The 20,232-nt window shown below is 49.1% G+C and overlaps 1 long non-coding RNA gene across 1 annotated transcript; it reads right to left on the reverse strand.

Moving 5' to 3' along the window:
- Positions 1 to 4,271: 4,271 nt before the first annotated feature.
- On the reverse strand, positions 4,272 to 8,294 carry LOC116487843. Its single transcript, XR_004253113.1, has 3 exons — positions 8,203 to 8,294; positions 4,727 to 4,871; positions 4,272 to 4,384 (listed from the first exon to the last, which is right to left on the reverse strand). It is a non-coding gene; the product is annotated as an uncharacterized LOC116487843 (long non-coding RNA).
- Positions 8,295 to 20,232: the final 11,938 nt, after the last annotated feature.

Below are 20,232 nucleotides of genomic sequence, written 5' to 3' on the forward strand. Positions count from 1 at the left end.
TCCAGGAACAAAATCTGTCCCTCGGCCTCACTGCCCTCGACCCCATGGCACCCACAGCCGTCTCCACCCCAGCTGAAGGCAGCAAGCACGGCGTGGGCACAAGGCTGAGGCCTGCTGCCATCTGTGTACTTCCACAGCCCCCCTCACTGTGGTGAGGGATGGGCTTCTGCCAGCACTGCTGGACTGCTGCCAGCCACACTTTGGTGTGTTGGAGTCGCCTGGTACCAATTTCAGGGCACTGTCCCAGAAGGCTGGACCCTGGCCACTACCAGGAGAGCCCAGGTTTGCTCACTTCCAGCAGTAGTCACAAGTGTGGTGTCTCCAAGAGCAAGTCATGCAGCACAATAGGAGCAGACCTGTGGGGCAAAGCACCTGGGGCTGAGATATCGATATAGCACTCAGTCTGTGGGGGTTACTTCAGACAAACTGCATCTGGTCCTATAGGCTGTGCTGGGAAGCATCCAGGGTGCTTCTGGAGAGCAGCTTCCAGCTTGGTTTCCTGCACAAGGAATAAAGCCCATGCACTTTGAGACCATCTCATGGGGTGAACCAAAGCAGACTACATGGGAACAACAAGGAGGTACACCCCAAACCAGAGTGCTCGCCCCACCACTGCCAGCCCCACCACTTCCCTCTGCCATGCGAGACAGGAGCAGGAGCGGGAGCGTGCTGTGGCATGGGCTGCCCTATCCTCCACGAGGAGATAGTGGCTACAGGGGCTGGCGTGCAGCCCGGGCAGCTCCAGCCAAGAGCTGCTGCGAGAAGGATATGAAACCTTGTCATTGTGAAAGCAGGAGGTGACAGTTCATGCTACGGCAAGGGGCTCCGGGGTGGTTTCACCATCAGCACGAGAGGCACGGCCATCTCCACCAGCCGGGGCAGCTACAGCACTGCCAGGATATCGCCCTCTAGGACTCAGCACCCAGCTCACTGCCAGGAGATAGCACCCTCGGGGCTGTGGGGCTGAGGCTGGGATGCCTCCTGGTAGGAGAGCACCAGGGTTTAAGGAGGGAGCAGTACCTGGCCTGAAGCACTGTGGCAGCCGTAGGAGCAGATACCCTGTGGTTAGGCAACTACCTTAAATCATTCTCAAGTGAGGTTCGAATAAAACCAGAAGTCTCGATTTAAAAAATCCAGACTCGGCAGCGGTTTCATAAGTTTATGGGATCTGTCCATAAAGAACAGCAAAGATCCTGATGCCTCTACCTGCCTGGCACGCTCAGCCTGCAGCACCCATGCACCAGCACCTGATGCTCCCCCAGCTGCGTCCCCATTCATGTGCCACCTGGTTTCCTAAGCTGTCCTGGGACCTCCTGGGACAGCCCACACCTCCAGACATAAAAGGTTTCTCCTTTCCATGACACCACTCCCCAGCGGCACAGACCTGGTGTCTGGCTAGTGCCCTCAGGCATGCTGGAACAGGGCAGTTGCAGGGAAAAACGTGTTGGACTGAAACAGGGTAGGAAATGTTGGTCAGTCACAGGGCATAAATATTTAAGAACACGCATCAAAGCAATGGAATGAGGATGAAAGCGATTTTATGCTTTATTTTTGGAGACCTACAAGACTTGCCATGTATTTGGCTTTACAGGCAAGCACAAAGACAGGAAGATAAAGGCAGGCACTCGTGACAGGGAAGGTGATGTAAAATCAGGAAGGTGCCAGGCAGGGCTAGTTGTGAGTGTCATGAAAACAGCAGGGCCTTCTCAAGCAGACAGATGCCCATGAAATGTTATTTTTGGACACCACTTCAGAATCGAGTTTAGAGGGAAGTGTGACATTTACTGAGTCGCCTCCACCACTTCCTGCAACACCTGGAGCTTACTCTAAGGGCTCTCATTTAGATACTGAGAATTTGCTCACTGCTCGGGCTGAAAATAACACAGTTTACTTTCATTTTTTTCTGCAAAGCTCTGCTGAAACCATGAGTTGTGATGCAACAGTCTCCGGTGCAGATCCCGCCGCCATGTGCCGTTCACACGGCATGATGAAAGAGCGATTTAACAGCCGGCAGTTATCTGTGGCTTCTTCCAGGAGGTCACCAGCAGCGTCTTACTGCTTTCTCCTTGGATCAGCAGCCAGCTGTAAGACTTTCTTTTTCAAAGCCGCCTGAACTGTGCTGCATCCTGAACCCCAGTTGAGCTTCTCGCTGTTTCCTCTGACTGCACAGTGAGCTGTGGCCTCCCCAACCCCAAGCACATGCAGCAGTGCCTGCAGCATAAGCTGAAACAGTTTTGAAGGACAGCTCTGAGCCTCTGCCTCCATGAAGGGCCACTTGGCTCTCTGGTGGCCCTGTCTGCTCCTGCCAGAGCCCTCCAGGGGGTCTAAGTGCACAGCTCCAAAATGCAAGCAACTCCCATGAAGAGATGAAAAGAAAAGCCAATCCTCGTTTATAAATATATTTATTTGGTTTCATTTTTTGCATTTCTTCTGCTTTCAAATATTTCTCTTGCTGGGAATGTGAAACTCTGATGAATTCATAGTGTATGAACCATTTGGCCTTAACCCCCTACCTCTGTTTTGATTTTTAGTCTATTAATAGGGAAAGGACAGATTTTCCACCTTGCTATTAGATAAATTGCACAGCATTTCACACACATCTGATCCAAAAACATTTGCAGGATTTCTTTCAGAAGCCAAAGGTGGATAACAAACATTTTGGCCTTACGGAGACATAATCTTTCATTAAAAGCAGTCATGGCTGCAGAGGATCAGCCACTTAAACCCAAGTGTCTCCGTTGGCAGGGCAGCTATTGAAACAACTGCTCGGACAGGATATGACATGCGAATGTTTAGTCTGTGTGGGGGAAAAAAAGAAAAAAAAAAGAAAAAAAAAAAAAAAGAAAAATAGAAAAAAGTCATCAAATCCTAACTTCTGGCAAACGGCCAAGAGTTTTTCATACTGTGTGGAAATGTCAAAGGTGAAAGAGGAGAAGACTTTCTCCTCATGCACCACGCCGGCCTGTGAAGCAGTGTGTGTGGAAGGACTGGGCCGCAGAGGCGCAAGTGCCTGCGCAGCCAGGCATGTGTCCTGCTCGTTTTCCTGCACAGCCACTGACCCCATAGCATGAGTGAGGGATCTCACACACCTTTTCCAAGCTCACCCTGCCCTGACCTGGTCTGCCCCAGGACCAGGATCCTGCCTGTGGTGACAGAACACTGAACAAAATGGCATCTGTGCATCCTCTGCTTCTACACCGGAGGGGCTGCAGAGCTACCTGACGTGCTCTCCAACAAGCCAAGGTGCTTCCCACCAGCTAGCTGACAGGATCCAAGGGAAACTGGACAACAGGAATCTTTTAGAAATGAGCATTCAGGTCATGGGGGTGCAAAGTCTAACAGACTATAAGTGAGGCTTGGCCACAGAATTGCGGGGAAAGGATGAAAAACATTCCTTTCTTATGAAATACACAATTTCCTCATAGGCAATTCCACTTTACAGTTGGGTGGGAGTAAAAAGCACAAGGCAGTCTGAAGAGAGCTGCAAAACCACACTGCTCAGCCTGTGCGTTTTGATCACAGCCCCCCTGAGACCGCTGCAGAGCGGCCCTGCTGCATGGCAGAGCAACAAGGGAAGAGCGCTCGCGGAGCGAGGAGCAAACCTGCTGGTGCGGAGACTCTGTAAACGCTCCGGTGCTTTGGGCAGAATCTGAATGTGAGGGGAGAGTTCAGTTGTTTTAAATCTCCTCCTGGTTGCTTTCGTTTGGGATAGTGACTAAAAGGCACAGAGAAATGTAACATGGAGAAAAGTTTGCCTATTAAAAATGAATCAATCATCGCTGTGTGGAGCCTCCAGGGCCTCAGAGGTTTCATACAGGTACATGACTGGACATTCAGCGCGGAAAAATGAGGCTGGGCAGAGCAGAACAAAATTATCTTCTTTCCAGCTGGACCTATTTTGCAGCCTGTCAGTCTGCCATGCTGAACGGGAGAGAGGAAAAACCAAATGTGCTGTGTACCCAAGCTGAGATCTTCTGATCAACCGTTTATTTATTTATTTATTACTCTTTCTGCTGGTAAGCCTGGGAATTTTGTGTAGCCAGCCCTTGAAAATCCATTGCAAGTCAAGGTTGTTCATGAAACATGGTGAGGAGAGGGCTGTTGGATACAACTGTGCTTCCTTCCTTGTGGGCCTGGCTGGAAGAGGCATGCTGCACCTTTAATGGAAGACGAGATTAATCACCGAGAGGATGCAGATGCAAGAAAGAGGGTCTCTCAAGGAGCTTGCAGCTGCATTTCCACTCCACCCCTAGCCCAGCACCTGCCCCACAGACCTGCAGGGACCTGAAATACGTGGAGCTGCAGAGGCAGGGCTGGGTGCTGGAGTCAGGAAGTGCCTTCCACGCTGGGAAGGCTCCCGTCCACCATCGTGTTCTTCACAAAACTGCAAGAAATGGTAATTTATAGTAAATCCTTCCTGATTAAAGTCCATAAAGCTCTGCAGTTAATCAAGCTGATTAAACGAATCAAACTTGTTAAGAATGGTTTTATCAAAACATTTACATTTCTGCAGAGCAGAGATTCATTTGCCTTTGCATTGCAAAGTACACAGGTTGCCACGAGAGGATGAAGAAGAGGACTGGGAACATTAACCATGTGAAACGCCAAGCCGCCTCCCCCCGTCTCTCCCAGTGTTCGTTTAAACAAAGGGACTCCCCGGGCCATTAATTTCGTCACCCTGCCGGGTATCTTCTGTCTTCTGGAAAAAGAGACCTCTCTTACTCACAGCAAGAGGCTTTCCTGACACACGGGGACTTCATCACCAGGCCAAAGTGCTGCAGAAGATCCTGTGTGGGCAGAACCCCTCTCCTAACCCATGGTGTCCCCCCATGGCAAGTGTCCAAGCAGCGTGGTGGCCTCCTCTCTGACATCTGTAGGAGAAACACGTCTCATAGAGTACACAACACAAACGTTTCCATAGCTGTCTGGAAGATTAAAGTAACGTAGCCAGGAATTTGTTCCTTCTATATAAATCTGCTCAGCTTCAGTCCCAGCAGAGATAGGCCCAATAAAGGCCTTGGCTGCCTAACTTCTAAATTTAGACACTCAAACCTCCTCTTCAGCTGTCGCCTAGCCCTGGTGAGGCATTCCTCTGTGGGGCACCAAAACTAAGGTCCCTCCGGCATCTTACATCCTTCAGAGAAGAGCTGAGCAGGTGGTGGCAAGGTGCCACCTAGCTGCACCACCTCAGGACCCACCACCAATGTGTCCCCAGGAGCCTCACCTGGCAGGGCTGAGCTGTGCACGGATGAACTGACCTGTGAGGGCTGGCCACAGGCTGAGCCAGCATCCAGTGCTTTGTCATGGTGGCAGAAGGGCAGCTCTCACAGCCCGGCAAACACCTACTTTAGGATCAGAAAGCGACCTGTGGAGGTGGCTGACTGGAGGACAAGTGCTGATGGAGGGACTTAGGCTGAACACCTCACTTCTTGGCAGCTGCAGAATGGTGGTCCTCCAGTATTCCCAGTGACATGGACCCAACGGGATAAGGAACCACATCCAGGAGCAGGGTGTCAAACCCCGCAGCAACAGGCACACCTGTCTGCCAGCACAGCAGCCATCGGGGCAGTCAGTGACCTGCACACAGGTGGTTTTCAGGTCCATCTCAGACACTTAGCCCACTTCACTGATGGGCTTTCTTTGCTGCTGCTGCCCGCTGATGTCCACCAACTGGAAGGCAGTGCTGCATCTGCCCTGTGCTGCCCTGCACCGTGAGGACTTGAACAGCGAGACTGCAGGAGCCAGGCTACAGTGGCAGTGGGAAAGTGCCTCCCCTTTTCTCTCCAAGAGCATGTTCCAGGGGAAGATCTGCAGATTCAGCATCTTACAGCCAGTTCTGCTAAGGCAAAGACAAACTTGGCATCGGCACTCTATCTTCCATGCCATATGCTTTATTCGTTCAAGAGTTGTTTTTCCTGCAGGGGAGGGTGGATTGGCAGGTATGGAAAGAAATTCATTAAAATAACTTTGGCTGGTTCTTCGTGCTGGCCACCATCTCCGTTTTGATTTTTAATTCTCATGCCCAGAACAATCCTGAAACAAAGACATCCTCTCTGGGAGTACGACAGATGCTCGCAAAAGGAGCGTCTGAAAGGCTGTGCTCCTTGGCCTACAGCTTATGGCTGCTGTATTTCTAAAAAGAGTGGTAGAAACCAAGAAGCTGATAATAAAAGTCACACATATTATGAAACCAAATATACTGACATGCAGTGCAACAACTTGGGCATTGGTAAAGGTACCTTATCTGCCTATGTGCAAGCCACTTGCCTGGTTTTGCAACAACAGGTTTCTCGGAGAATGTTTGCACTGAGTTACCTATTCCATTTTGCACTGCTTGCCAGATAAATGGGATCCTTTTCAATGGAAAAACAGACATTTGATTATTTTAGGTTCAGGGATTCTGGCCAATTTCTTCCCAAAGTGGCTAGGGCTGAATAGCCAAAGAAAATGTATGCACTTAAACTTAATGGGGCTTAAACACTGCAAGTAACAACACAGAAAGGGACAGAAGCCTGAGGGGCAGCAGAAATCTCCAGGACCAGGACTTTAATACTCAGAGAAACTGCCAGAGGTCTTGATAGCAGCCATTGTGAATGTATGTGCATGTTCTGCTCTTTAAATGTATACATTATTTTCGGTTTAAAAGCTTGCATTCATTCTCAGATTTCTGTGATCTTTCTGCACCAAATGGCTTCCAGGTCTCTCCATAGGCTGTAGACAGTTTTTATTCACCCCTATAAAACAAAGATTTAAAGGATTCAGACCTCAAAAGGAGAAAAATTAACATGGCAGCCACAGGCAAACCGGGTTGGCTCCTGCAGCTTTGGAGCAGCTTCCAGCTCCCTGCTTACAGCACTGGTAGCGGGAACTGCCTGCAGAACCCTCTTTGCCCCTGACTTCTTCTGGCTGGGAGGTTAGGTCCAAAACCCAGCCGATTTTCACCTCTGTCACCTGCAGGAAAGAAATAGCTCTAAAGGTTTCTTAAGGGAAATAAAATCTGCATGGACATCTTAGTGAATGCTCTGCAAGTCGTGTGTGTTTTGCAGGCTGGGCTTGTGTGTCACTTACAGACTACCTTGAAATTGGCTTCTTTCATGTCTTAATGCACTTAGAATATAAAGAGGAAGCATCACCTGCACACACAAGGTGCATATATCACTCCAAAGCTTTCACCCGTCCAAACACTCAGCTCTTAAAACCCCTGCCTGAGTTGGGGCAGAGCACATCAGTGCCCAGAACAGCAGAGGGCTGGGCAGAGCCTTGCTCTCCATTTCCAAGCTCCGTGCCTTGCTCACAGCCACAGCACCCATCAGGCTGTCGAGTGCACGGCACCGCGAGTACCCAGCGGGGCTGTAAATGGGAAGAAATCCTTTTCCAGGCTGCAGAAATAACAACCTGCAAAGCATTTCTTTTTTTCCAAAAGGATCATTTTGGGTTTAGTAATGGGGAAGGGAAGAGTGCCTGAGCTTTGGTTTCTTGTTATGATTTCAGTCTCATAAACAATCTCTCTGAGATAGGGGATTGGGAAGGAAAACAGCATCTAAAAGCTCCTGCCTGGAACATGGGCAATGCAAGGAAACACATTTGGACAAATAGTCTGCAGCAGCTGCTGAAAAGGGCCTAGCACAGGGATAAGAGTAAGCAGCAAATTAGGTGCTAGTTTGTAAAATAAGACGGCCTAATTTTGACTTGCAGAGATGTGAAGAGCATCGTATAAAAGAGCAGGCACTCGCATGCCGAAGAGACATTGGCAAACTGGGCAGTGTTCAGAACAGAACAACAACTGAATCACTAAAGGAAAGATTAAATAACTAAATAGTAGTTTAGGTGAATAAATCCCAAGAGGCTGATACAATTGTTTGGAGGTATCAACATTCAGGGGCAAGTGCTGTTTGCACAGCTCCACATGAAGCGCAGAAAGGAAAACACTTCTCCCTGCAGAAAAACGTGGAGGGGCAGCAAGTGCTGCCAGCCCCGTCACCCTCTGATGCCCAAACCCAGCCCCTGCTGGGTGCAGGGACTGTTGGGTGAGGGGGCCGTGTCCACTGAGCTGCTCATGGTGACAGTGACGAGGGCTCGGAGCAGAGCCATGCACCAGCACTGTCACCCCCTACACCTCCTCCTTCTATGGACAGGGGCCTGGTCCTGCTCCCCTGCTGCACTGTGAATATTTGGTGGGCTCTGTCCATGAGATGGGCTTACCAGGGGTCAGCAGTGGGTGGCGAGAGGTCCTCCTTCAAGATCGGCCACCACTCAGGGGCTGGTCCTCTGAAAGAAGCCCCTCAGATGCTCCATGGTCTCTGTGGAAGAGGATGGCTCTGATCAGCATGTTAAGTCTGCGGCCACCACACCGTGTGCCTCCAGCCCCAGCTGCCTCCCCGCTGGCCAATTTTGACACTGGCAAGGTTGTGGATGTTACACTGGAAGTGCACAAGTCACAGCTGGGTTTGTTACTTGTGCTACGTGTAACTCACACACATGCAGCTAGACATGGCCAAGCTCCCACTAATAGCTTAGGACACACATTTAAAGTTTTTCCCTTTCCGTATCCCACGAATGTGAGCAAAAGAGAAACCCCACGTGTTCCTCTTCATGCTTTACCATCGTTTGCCCATACCCAAAGGGGTAGTGGTAGGATGTCATGAGCACATGTACATCTTTCCTTCTGGAGCCATCCACAGCGCCAAAGTTTGTCATTTTGCCCCGTGAGTGCTGCCTGCAGTTGAAATTGCTTACCGCGTCCTATTAATGACTGCTTGCCGTTACTCACAGCTTTGCCAAAGCTCAGTTGCTCGAGCTGAAATACTCCGTGCTGGAAGTCTGCCTCAGGCAGGCTCTTTTGGTAATTTTTAGTTAAAATAATTCAACTGTCTCCCAGAATGAGATTAGCAAGATATATGTTAGCTTGCTCTGTTCAAACAGAGAGATTAAGTGCCTCTGTCTTCAGAGACCAGCACTGGTACTTAGCCAGGGAAGGGGGATCTGCCTTTGCGATCATCAGAAGTTTCCCCACCTGTGCCCAAGGTACTTGCCGCACACACCTTCACTCCGTGCCTGCCTGGCGGGGCATTGCTGCAGCTTGGCAGGTGATTTATCCGAGGGCTGCTCTGGTCATGCTCTAGCCCAGGGTTGTGGAGCAGAGAGCGATGCAGTCGGCATCACCAAGTGCTGCTGCGGTCCTGCCTCCGGAGCAGAGTAACCAGCAGTGCTAGCAGGCCACCGGCTGCGCTGAGGGAGCAGGCAGGATGGTCGCAGCCCTTGCCAGCGGGCTCCCCGTGTGTTTGCTGACAGCAGAGAGCTGCCACACGGCAGAAATCCCTGGGTCTGCCTCCTCCTGGCCCCTGCAGCCTGCCTTCTGTCTTAGCCTGCTCCCACATCCAGCTCCACACCTGACACCCATCCCCTGCCCTGGCTGGGGGTCCCCAGCCCTCCCTCGGCCCTGCCCATACTCGACCAGCCCTCCCCTGCATTGCACGGGCAGCACCCGAGCAGCACCCGAGAGCATCTCCAGGCTCTGGTCCCCAGCAGGGCAGCGTCCCCGTTCCCCCAAAACCTTTCATCTCAAAGAGCTCCTCACCCGCGGCGCAGGGCTGCAGCACGCCTACTGCGCGCAGCTCAGCGATTTCGCCGCCAGACTTGAACAAGTCTCCACTGAGCAAACGTGCCTTCAGAGAATCCAGCTCCTGCCTCTAAGAAGTTTCTGTTGAGTGTCTGAGATCTGAGGCTGTTGGTTTTTTTACTAAGGTTTCTTAGCTCAAGTTTTGTGTGTTTTTTTTTTCCCCCATGAAGAACAACCAAAGGCACATTCCTGATATCTGCCAAATCTCAAGTCTCTGCTCCAAAGGCAGAAAGTGCTAGGGCTTCTCAACTGATCGTTTTAAGAACATGTTTGAATATGAAGGCGGAAAAAAAAATGTTTCTCTCATCTCTTTCTTGTAAGCAAGCAAAAACACTTTTGCTGAAGCTTCCCAAACGCATTCAGACCGAGACCGATACCCAGCACAGAAAATGTCAGCGGGGCGGTGAGCTGCTGAGGTCTGCAGGCCTTGTAGGCAGGTGGTCTTACAACAAGAAACACTGGGCAGCCTCAAAACAGAGAGAGGCACCAAAGTTGTTGATCACATGCAATTTAGTATGAAATTGTGCTGAGCCAGCAGCAGAGATGAACAATGTGTGACTCGCTGGTAACCCCCCGGATTCGGGCCTGGCTTTGCAGTTGAGGAGCAGGCCTGGGTGAGCGCGGTGGTGGCTGCTGGCAGAGCAGAGATGGGGCAGAGCCCTGCTGGGGGCAAGAGGCAGCCTGGGCTCAACCACGCACCCCCAAAAGGTCCATCCTGCCCAAAACAGGTCCTCCTGCCTGCCCCACGGTCTCTTCAGGGCACCCCCTGCATGGCACATGCCAAATTTCCCCTCTCCGGCTCCGGGGACAGCTTCGCCCGCCACTACCACTCTGCCTTCTGCTCCTTTCCCCTCTCCACGCTTCGCATCCCCGTGAGGTGAGGCAGGGCTGCAGCAAACGGCCCCCTTCCTCCCCCCCGCCACGTTCACACGGTTCAGCGTGCGAGCTTCCTGCCGCCTGCCCAGTCAGCTCGCTATTCATAGGCAAACTGCGCTCCTCCGTTTGGCTCCCAAAGAAGAATAAGTATAAAAAGCACCGAACGTCTCGCTGCTGAGCCAGCAGGAAGCTCAAACTGCTCTGAGCATGGGAACCAAGAGAACCGCTGCGGCTAGCACAACAGGTATTGTTTGGGAGGAAATCCCTGCAGCAGACACGACTGCCTACGCGCACACGCACACTTAATACATGTATGTATGTGCTTAGTAAGGGTACGGAAAAGGGGAAGGCTGAGGAAGTGCAAGAGGGTTGAAGAATAGATCGGCAGCTATGTCCAAGGCAGGGTAAGAGCTGCTCGGCCAAGCCAAAGAGTTGCCTCTCTGCCCCAGGAACTGGTCTGTGAACCATGGGGGAGCTCAGGCAAAGCGATGTCTCCGGGCTTGGTCTCTTGACCTCGGTTCTTGACAGGTCTTGCTATGTGCCTGGTTTTGTTTGCATCAGGAGTGAGCTCATGAAGCAAATCTCCCAGCTGTGCGCACTTGCCATGTTTCGATTGCCATCGGGGAGTGTTTTTTTAGCTGGATTCCTCTTGAAGGAAATGAAAGCAGAAGGTGGGCTCCAGGAGTACACCTCCTGTGCTCCAGCCACTAATGAGCATCCAGTCCTTGGGAACCAGGATAGAGGTACCTGATGTGAATCCCTGGGTACACCACGTCCTCAGCACCAGACATCTGCCTCTAGAGATCTGCTCCCACTGCACCACACCAACTGCTAACACAGACACAGTCTGTCCTTGTTAAAATGAAGAAAAAAAAAAAAAAAAAAAAAAAAAAAAAGGAAGAAGAAGCTTGAATTAAATCATTAAATCATTCAAATTTTCACCAAAAAGGGAATAAAAGTTTTGGTTAAACAGCTCACAAACTCCACGTTCACAAAGAGTCCTAACATTTGAGTTTGACAAGACTAGAAGCATCCGAAATATACCCCTGTCTTAAGGTCTTTCTGGACAGAAATACTATACGGAAATAACTCCAAGAACAACAGGTCATCCCACCCAACTCAGCATCCCTCGCAGCCATTTCAAGGAGCAACAGCTGTGAAGACCTTAGGTAAGACCATGTGTGACCCCACATCTCGTGACCATAAGGAGATGGCTAGAAGAGCAACACACATGCCTTGGAAAGTGAGAAAGCAAGCAGAACGAAAGGGCCAAGCTTCCAGTCAACATTAAAACATGCCAGTGACAGATCGCCCGTACAGGATTGATCTTTGTTCCCCAAATACCCCAGACTGAATGGCGTTATGAAGGCCACCAGCCAGGATCTCAGCATTTACGTACAGCCACACTTCTGAACTGCCCTAACCTTTCTGCATGTGGATTTTACTCTCTGGGATCAGCTGTGAAAGTCAGATCTGGACTGAGCTCCAACATCCTCAAATGGCTCCTTTTTGGGGAGAAAAGGGGAGCTGGCCTGGGGTTGTGTCCTAGCCCCTCTCTAGTCACAGGAATAGCTGGAGGAGCATCTGTGCAACTGAGGTCATTCCTTTCATAACGTTAGCCAGTTTAGGGGTAGGAAAACTCAATGCAGCCTTCTTTTGGATAAACACCAAAAAGCATTTTGGGAATCTGGCCGAAATGAGCTGATTCTCCAGAGTCCATAACACAAGTGGAAAATGTGGGTAAGAGCTTACCTCTGCTATTGGCAGCCTTCCTGTAATAGGTTTATCCTGTGCTCAATGGGAGCTCCAGGGTACGTGGGGGCCTCTGCAGTGCCCCCTCTCTGGAAACCCACTGAGCTGCCCTCAGGCTCCTGCAGGTCCTGGGGAGCATTCGGGGGCTGAGCAGCTGGTTTGTGCACAGATAGCCCGGAGTGTACAGGGACTGAGCAGCCAAATGGAGTCAAGAATGGAAAAGTGCCCGGCCCTTCCTGGCAGAAGGGACAGCGTCCCATGCAGGAGATGTCAGGCTGTCCCACCAGAGCTCCTCCTTGCCACCACCACCTGGAAGAACACAGAGCAGTGCCCAGGGAGCAGCAGCACCTTGATTGCCTGGCTTGACAGCAGCACAGACAGCCGTGAGCAGGTCCCCCGTCGGCTGCCAGCCGGGCGGGACGTCTGTCAGCAGCACCAGGGAGAAAGGCCCCGTGTGCTTGCCAGTGTTTGTTAGGGAAGCCCAAGTCAGGGAACAAAACTGCGGAGCAAGACAATACTCCTGATTCGAAGGGGAACATTTCTTCCTCCATTAATTATTTCCCATGCTATTCCTGGCGGTGACCTTCACTGGGAAAGAAAAAAAATAATCCCATTTGTTTATATATCTTTTATCCAACTTCCTATACTAAAGCCTCTGGCTAGAATGAGTCACATTTATACCAGCTATCACATTATATTATGCTCTGTCGGTGCTGCTACCTGCCTTCCCTTCCTCACCATTAGGGTTTGTTAGCATTAGAGCAGGCAATTTGCAGCTACATTTAAAGATTACCTGCCTCGGCGGTGGTGCCCATCTGTGGAAGTAATGCCATGAGGATTACATTCGAGGCTGCTGGCAAGCCGCCCCAGCTTGAAGGGAAATCATCCTGCTTCTGTGCAGGGAAGCGTTTGCCTGTTGCAGAGCAGGTGCCTCTTCTCTGACTGCTCACGATGAAATCCTTGGTGTACACCACTGGCCCCTCATGCAGCCACTGTGGACTGGCCAAAGAAGCAAGTGAGCTTTGTCTCCCATTTCATTTACACTTTTTTCTTCCTCTGCTGTATAAATGATGGCTGAGACACAGCGCTCACAAAGCATCATCACCTTTTACATAAGGGGCACTTGCAAGCAGGTTAGCTCCCAGACATATTTCTTGTTTGGTTTTTTTTTTTTTTTTTCCATTGTACATTTGGACTGTGGCAATGGTTGAAATCTCCTGTCAAAACTGAAGCCATGCCATGCCCAAAAATGCAGAAATGCCCAGGCAGCCCTATAACTGAAATGCTTCTAGCCTAAAAGTGAAGTTGGCAAAAGGCTAAAAGAAAAATGGTATCATTAGGGGTCATAACATAATACAGTACCTGGAAAAGAGGTTGATCTTCATCCCACAGAATCCCCAGGAGTCCTAGTCAAAATGCAGGCATCCCAAAGAGACTGAGCATTTTACTCAGACTCATCTTTTTGTCTCCCACACAAATGCTGCTGTTATGCTTCTTCCATTGCCAAGAAACCCATGACCTGCAGCACAATGACGGGATGAACGCTGGTTCCAAATTCAGGGCTGAGGACTCCTCCATTTCTGATGGATGGACTTAGCCATTTCTCATGGCTTCCCAGGTAAGCCCATGAAGTACGTACAAAATTCTTTTTTTAAGCAAAACAGCATCATGTACCTTAGTGTAAAAGCAACTAATTTATAGCAAATTACAACAAGAGTGGCAAAAAGCAGGTGGGAAGGAAAACTTAATGGTAATATATAGAAGTATTTTTATTCAGCTGGCATCTGTGGAAGAGGTCATGGTCTGGAAAGGGCAAAATGTTTTCAACAGTCATTGCTCTTGCTATTGCAGGTCTACTTGCTTTTCTGCGACATGAGAATGAAGCACTGTGCTTGAGGTAAACCACTTTCAGGTATCAAATCAAATAAACAAACCAATAAGGCACATGAAAATAAGCAAGGTGTTTTTTTCTTTAAATTTACTGCTTCTGCTGCTGCTTTCATTATACCACAGGCATGGAATATTTTCAGTAGCTTTTTCTAATCTGGAAATAATAGATATGCACTACCTTCTGATGCAAAACCACCTCTTGACATTTGTAAGCTTTGTTGATAGAGGAAAGGAGGCACACAGGACCTCCTAAGCAAGACTTTATTCACAGGTACAAATCTTTATTCAGTGATGAATGAATCCTTTCAGAAATGCTAATATCAGCACTTACACAGCGTGGCCAAAGTAAACAGCAAACGGTTGGTTCATTATTCTTTTTGGATCCTTTGCCAATTTGCAGTTCTTCAGAATTAGTGTTGAAAAAGGCACTGTTTTGTTGGAAAAAAAAATGAAAATGCATTTCTGAACTAAACTCTACTGATGGGAATAGATGACGCACCAGCCCCAAGAGAGGGCTTCCCTGTGAACCCGACCAGGGTGAGAGGAGGAGGGGCAGTAAGGAGATGGAGCATTTCGATAACTTGGATCATATCTGACTGCTTGCATTCCCCCAGGAGATTTACTACTACTTCTGAAAGCAGCAGCCAAAAATATGCTTTGATGTATCTTTTATCTAGGGCTATCTAAATACCATCTTGATAAATTGCATTTGTGCAATTGAAGCACTGAAACAGAGAGGGCTTATGTTCCGCCTTCTACCATAGGCTCTTGGTGCGTCCTTGGAGAGGCAATCGGGATTTGTGTGCCTTATGAGTTGCAGTAAACTGGAAGCTGGCAAATGTTGTCCCAATTTTCAAGAAGGGTAAGAAAGAAGACCCTGGTAATTACAGGCCTGTCAGTCTCACTTCAGTGCCTGGTGAAATTACAGAGAAGATTATTCTGGTAGTTACTGAAAAACACTTGAAAGACAACAGTCATTGGTCATAGCCAACACAGGTTCACAAGGGGACAGTGCTGTTTAACAAACTTATTTTCCTTTTATGACAAGGTTCCCATCTAGTTGACCAAGGGAAGCCAGTAGATGTGATCTTTTTGGATTTCAGCAAAGCTTTCAATATTGGTTCTCGCAGCATCCTTCTGGACAAATTGTCCAGCATACAGCTAGACAAATACAAAATATGACAGGTGAACAATTGTCCGATGGGCTGGGTTCAAAGGGTTACAGTAAATGGGGTTACATCAGGCTGGCAGCCAGTAACTAGTGGGGTTCCCCGGGGCTCCATTTTGGAACGCGTTAATGTTTTTATACCTCTTTAATGTTTTTATAAAGATCTACTTGAATACATACTCTGTAAGTTTGCAGATGATAGTAAATTAGGAAGAGCTGCTGACTCCCTTGCAGGAAGAGAGGCCCTGCAGAGAGATCTTAACAAATTAGAGGGTCAAGAAATCACCAACCACAAGAAGTTTAGCAAGGGCAAGTGCTGGATTCTGCACCTGGGACAGGGCAACCCTGGGTATATGTACAGACTGGGGGACGAGAGGCTGGGGAGCAGCCCTGTGGAAAGGCATCTGGGGTTTCTGGTGGACAGCAAGTTGAACACGAGGCAGTGGTGTGTCCTGGCAGCCCAAAGGGCCATCAGTACCCTGGGGTGCATCAGGCCCAGCACTGCCAGCCATTGAGGGGAGGGATTGTCCCGCTCTGCTCTGCACTGGTGTGGCCTTACCTAGAGCACCGTGTGCAGTTTTGGGTGCCACAGTATAAGAAGGACATAAAGCTGTTAGAGAGCCTCCAAAGGAGGGCTACAGGGGGCAAGACATACAAGGAGCTGCTGAGGCCCTTTGGTTTGCTCAGCCCATAGCAGAGCAGGCTGAGGGGAGGCCTCACGGCGGCCTGCAGCTCCCTCACGAGGGGAGCAGAGGGGCAGGCGCTGAGCTCTGCTCTCTGGGGACAGCGACAGGACCCGAGGGAACGGCATGGAGCTGGGACAGGGGAGGGTCAGGCTGGGGGTTCGGGAAAGGGTCTGCACCCAGGGGGAGGTACAGCACAGGAGCAGGTTGCCCAGGGCAGCAGTCACAGCACCGAGCCTCTCAGAGTTCAAGAAGCATTTAAACTCTCTCAGACAGATGGTTTAATTTTAGATGGTCCCTGCAGGACCAAGGAACTGGACTTGATTTTTGCAGGTTCCTTTCAGCTCAGGATGTTCTGTAATCCACCTGGGCCCCTGTCAGCCAAGCTGTGGAGAAACCACTTCCCTGCATGGCCAGCTGGAAGGAAGCTCCATGCACACACAGTCCTCCTGAAACCAATGAAAACAAATTGACACTACTCAGATGCTAGCCGCCCTAAAATTAATCATATGATTCACTAGGAAACAAATTCTTCAGTTTAAAAGTTACCAGCAACAGTTGTCTCTTCTGGGCCTACTGCTCCCACAGAAGAGCCAAATAAAAGACCATTTGAAAAGGTCATCGCTCGTTTTAATGTAAAGCAACTGGCTTTGCTTTGACTGCAGAGGAATGTGACTTAAATTAGGCCGGCTGACTGTGCTGAAGAGGATTACAGTTTCTCACATGTTCCTTAGCATAGCCCAACCATGGATGGTGACCTCTCTGGCTAAAACCATTGGAGGAGATTCAACCCTGCCCTTGGGTATTTGCCCCCATGACGAGAAAATAGATGGAAATGGAGTTGCCAGAAGAAGCTGTTGAGGGCATCAACAGGATTCCAGCAAAAAAAGAACTTCCTCAGATCAAAGAGGATGATTATTTCTCATTCCTCACCCTCCTCCGCCCCCAGGTAACTGAGTGCTGCTGGGTTCAGCTGGGGAAGAAAGGGGGATGGAGCAGTAAGAGGTGATCTGTTTTTGTTAAGGGAACATATACAACAAATAACAGCTGCAAAGGCTCCCCGGGGTATTGAAGTCATTATAATTCGGGGGTTTTCTTCCCCAAATCAGGCTTTAATGGGAAGCAACTTTTACCCTTTCTAAAGGAGCACTCTACACAGTAAGCTTGTTAAGCTTGGAAAGTGCTTTAGGAGCCCCTGGGATGAAAGGTGCTCTAGGAATGAAAGCTGATATTTACGATTATTGCTTGAAAGGAACAGAGAGGAACACTAATGTAAAATATGAATGGCTGCTAGTGCTAAAAAACGTGTTGTTGACTTTGTGCCAGGGAAGATAGTTCCAGCTCTCAAACCTGGATGACAAGGATTTAGGAGGTGCAAGAAGTGGAAGAGACTCCTGCAAATAACAGCAAACGCCAACAGGCGTGATATGTAGGGCAAATAGGTGTCATGGGTTTTTCTTTTCTTCCTCCTAAAGTGCAGGCTGTACGATCTCTTTCACCCCAACTCAACCAGCCAAAACAGGCACCCATTAACCACCACAGTATTGCTGCTCTGCGCTCCTTTTAAAGGAGGAACCTCCTGATCCCTTAGGACACAAGGGGAGAGACATATCCTTTGTAAGTGATCATATGTAATGGATTGGCCTGAGCAGGCTTGTATCTAATCTCACTTAACGTACTATAAAGCAGAATCAACTCCAGACTAACGTAAATTAAACTTCTCTATTTTATAAAGCTATGAGAGAAGACAATAAGGCTATCAGGCTCTACTCCTGCAAATGCTACCTGCACTCTCTCAGCTTGCATAAATCTCTTCTGTTGATTTCACACTGGGCATCTGGCTCCCTGATGTGGCACTCCACAGCTCTCAGGGAGGATGTTTTTCCATACAGTGCCGGTACTGAGAAATCTTCACCTTAGTCTGCCAGTCTTCCATTTTTTTCACTGACAAAAGCTCAAAGAAAACCCTTAGAGAGAAAGATTTCTGCTTCTTCAGTTCTTCAAAAACGAGCTCAGAAGTGACTATAGAAGAAACCTTCACAGCAAAAACCCACAGGATCTCAAGAAGGGATTTTTTTTTTTTTAAATATAGCAGAGAACACAGCATGCACAAGAGGCTGAAAGCTAATACATACCATACACATTTAAATTAGATATAAGGTGCCTTTTTTTTTTTTTTTTTTTTTTAACAAGTGAGTGTGATTAACTGCTGCAATGAATTATCAAAAAGGGCTGCCTTCTCCAGTTCTCAGGCTTCAAATGCCTTTCAGACACACACTGAATGTCTCTAGGGACAGGGAGTTCATGCATTAGCACTCTACCCAGGCTGAAAAGCCCCTGCATCACTCTGGGCAAGTCTTTAAACCCCTCCATGAACCATTTTCACACTTTCTAACATGTCTACACCACTTGCCAGCCAGGAGAACCCTCTGAAAGCTTGCCCTGGGTCACTGGAGCCGTGCCTCCCACTCCGGAGAAGTAGTGTCACCAAGCCAACACCAAAGGGACAGGTTGTACCAGCAGCCCTTTGCTGGTGCACAGCCACCACGCTGGTACAACCTAAAGGGAGCGAAGGGAAAAACCCCAAGAGCCCCGTGCAGTGTGTGCTGCTGCTCACGACTCCATGCATCCCAGCAGGGTCTGGGGTGCAGGGCACTCCTGCCAGCTCCTCTCCCTCCACACTGTTCCCTTTTTAGGCACAGCCTAGTGCTGATGAGTCTGCATTAGAAATAACAGAAAGTCCTTGGCCTTTTTTTTTTTTTTTTCTTTTCCCTGCAGCTATTTAGGCCAGCTCTGGCTAATCGTGCTTTCTAACTTAGACTCAGTCACTGCCATGGCAACCATTTCAACACGCAGTTCACAGACTGCCTCTGAGATGTACAGCTCCTCTGAGAAACACGTACACCTTGATGCTTCACGAGAGGCTTTAAGAGAGGAGAGCTATCATCTGCTACACTGACACATTTTTTTCTACCATCTTACCTCTGGCAGCATGAATATCTGCTTTCAGCTCTGAATAGCTCATCACTTCTGTCCCCATTCCCTCCCCCCAAAATAGGTTCTTTAAAAATTGGCACAGATTTATGAAGATGAAAGAGAAAGGTGTAGGAAGGGAAATGCACTTGGGAATTCCACTCTCTGGCATCCAAACTCACCCGTGCAAGAATGCGGCAAAGCCTGTCCTATTGCTGCTGTGAAGGAAATCCTGTTTTGCTCTGTTGTGTCACCATGGAAAGGGAGAAAGCTTCTGGGGCTTGCTTTCGGTTTTTCTCAAACCCCAGGAGAGATGGCAGCCAGGAAGCAGGGTGGATGCTGCTCTTCCCTGTTTGCAAAATATTCCTGCTGTTTACAAACACAACTGTCCTGCAACATGTATAACCCAATCTGTGCTTGTCCACGTGTAGGGAGCAAGACTCAGACGGCACTGGCAAAGCATCTGCCTGGAACATTTGCACCCATTTTCCAACTGCCAGCTCTGAGGACATTGCTCGAGATCTGCACCTAGGTTTGCTTTGGCTGGTCGTGATGCCTGGCCCTGACACCCGGCTGGCACAGGAAGGTGCTGCAGCGAGGTGCTGCACCGTGCTGCCTACCAACCACAGATCATTTATTCTGCTCACACGTAACACGCTCTTCTCCCCTGTGCAGTCAGAGAGGAGGCTGTGACTGCTAGCATCACAGTGTAAAAAAAAACCCTTATTCATTTCTCTATGTAATTGTGGCTGCCCTGTGGAAGAACCTGATTGCATGTCTTGAATGTTTTCTTTTATGTGTGTGTAGGTTTCAAATACATATGGATATAGTGCGTGTGGTGTCATGCTGACCCTGACCAGGTGTAATTACATCATCTGTTCCTTTCTTCCCATCTTCTTCTGCATTTATATCTCTGTCCACTGTCAGAAGGCCAGCAGCCACAAGCACGACCTGACCCCACCCCTACCACCTACTTGCCATTAGGCAAGAAAAATGCTTCTGCTGCTGACCAAGGGAGAGGAGAAATCCAGGTGTACCCACAAACAAATACAAGCCAGTGCACCCAAAGTAACCTGGGTGACACCTCAGATTTCAGCTTGAATGTACCACTCAGTCCCCTGATGTCAGCCATAAGAGAGCCACCCTCAAACATGATTCTTCACACTGCTATTTTCTCTAGGAACAAAATTTGACAGAGACAGACCAGAGACGGCAGCAGTCCCTATGGCAGGCAGATAAATCTGAACCAGTAGGTAAATAATACATTGCAG

The sequence above is a fragment of the Aythya fuligula genome, chromosome 3 (assembly GCF_009819795.1).
Source record: "Aythya fuligula isolate bAytFul2 chromosome 3, bAytFul2.pri, whole genome shotgun sequence".
NCBI classification, from domain to species: domain Eukaryota; kingdom Metazoa; phylum Chordata; class Aves; order Anseriformes; family Anatidae; genus Aythya; species Aythya fuligula.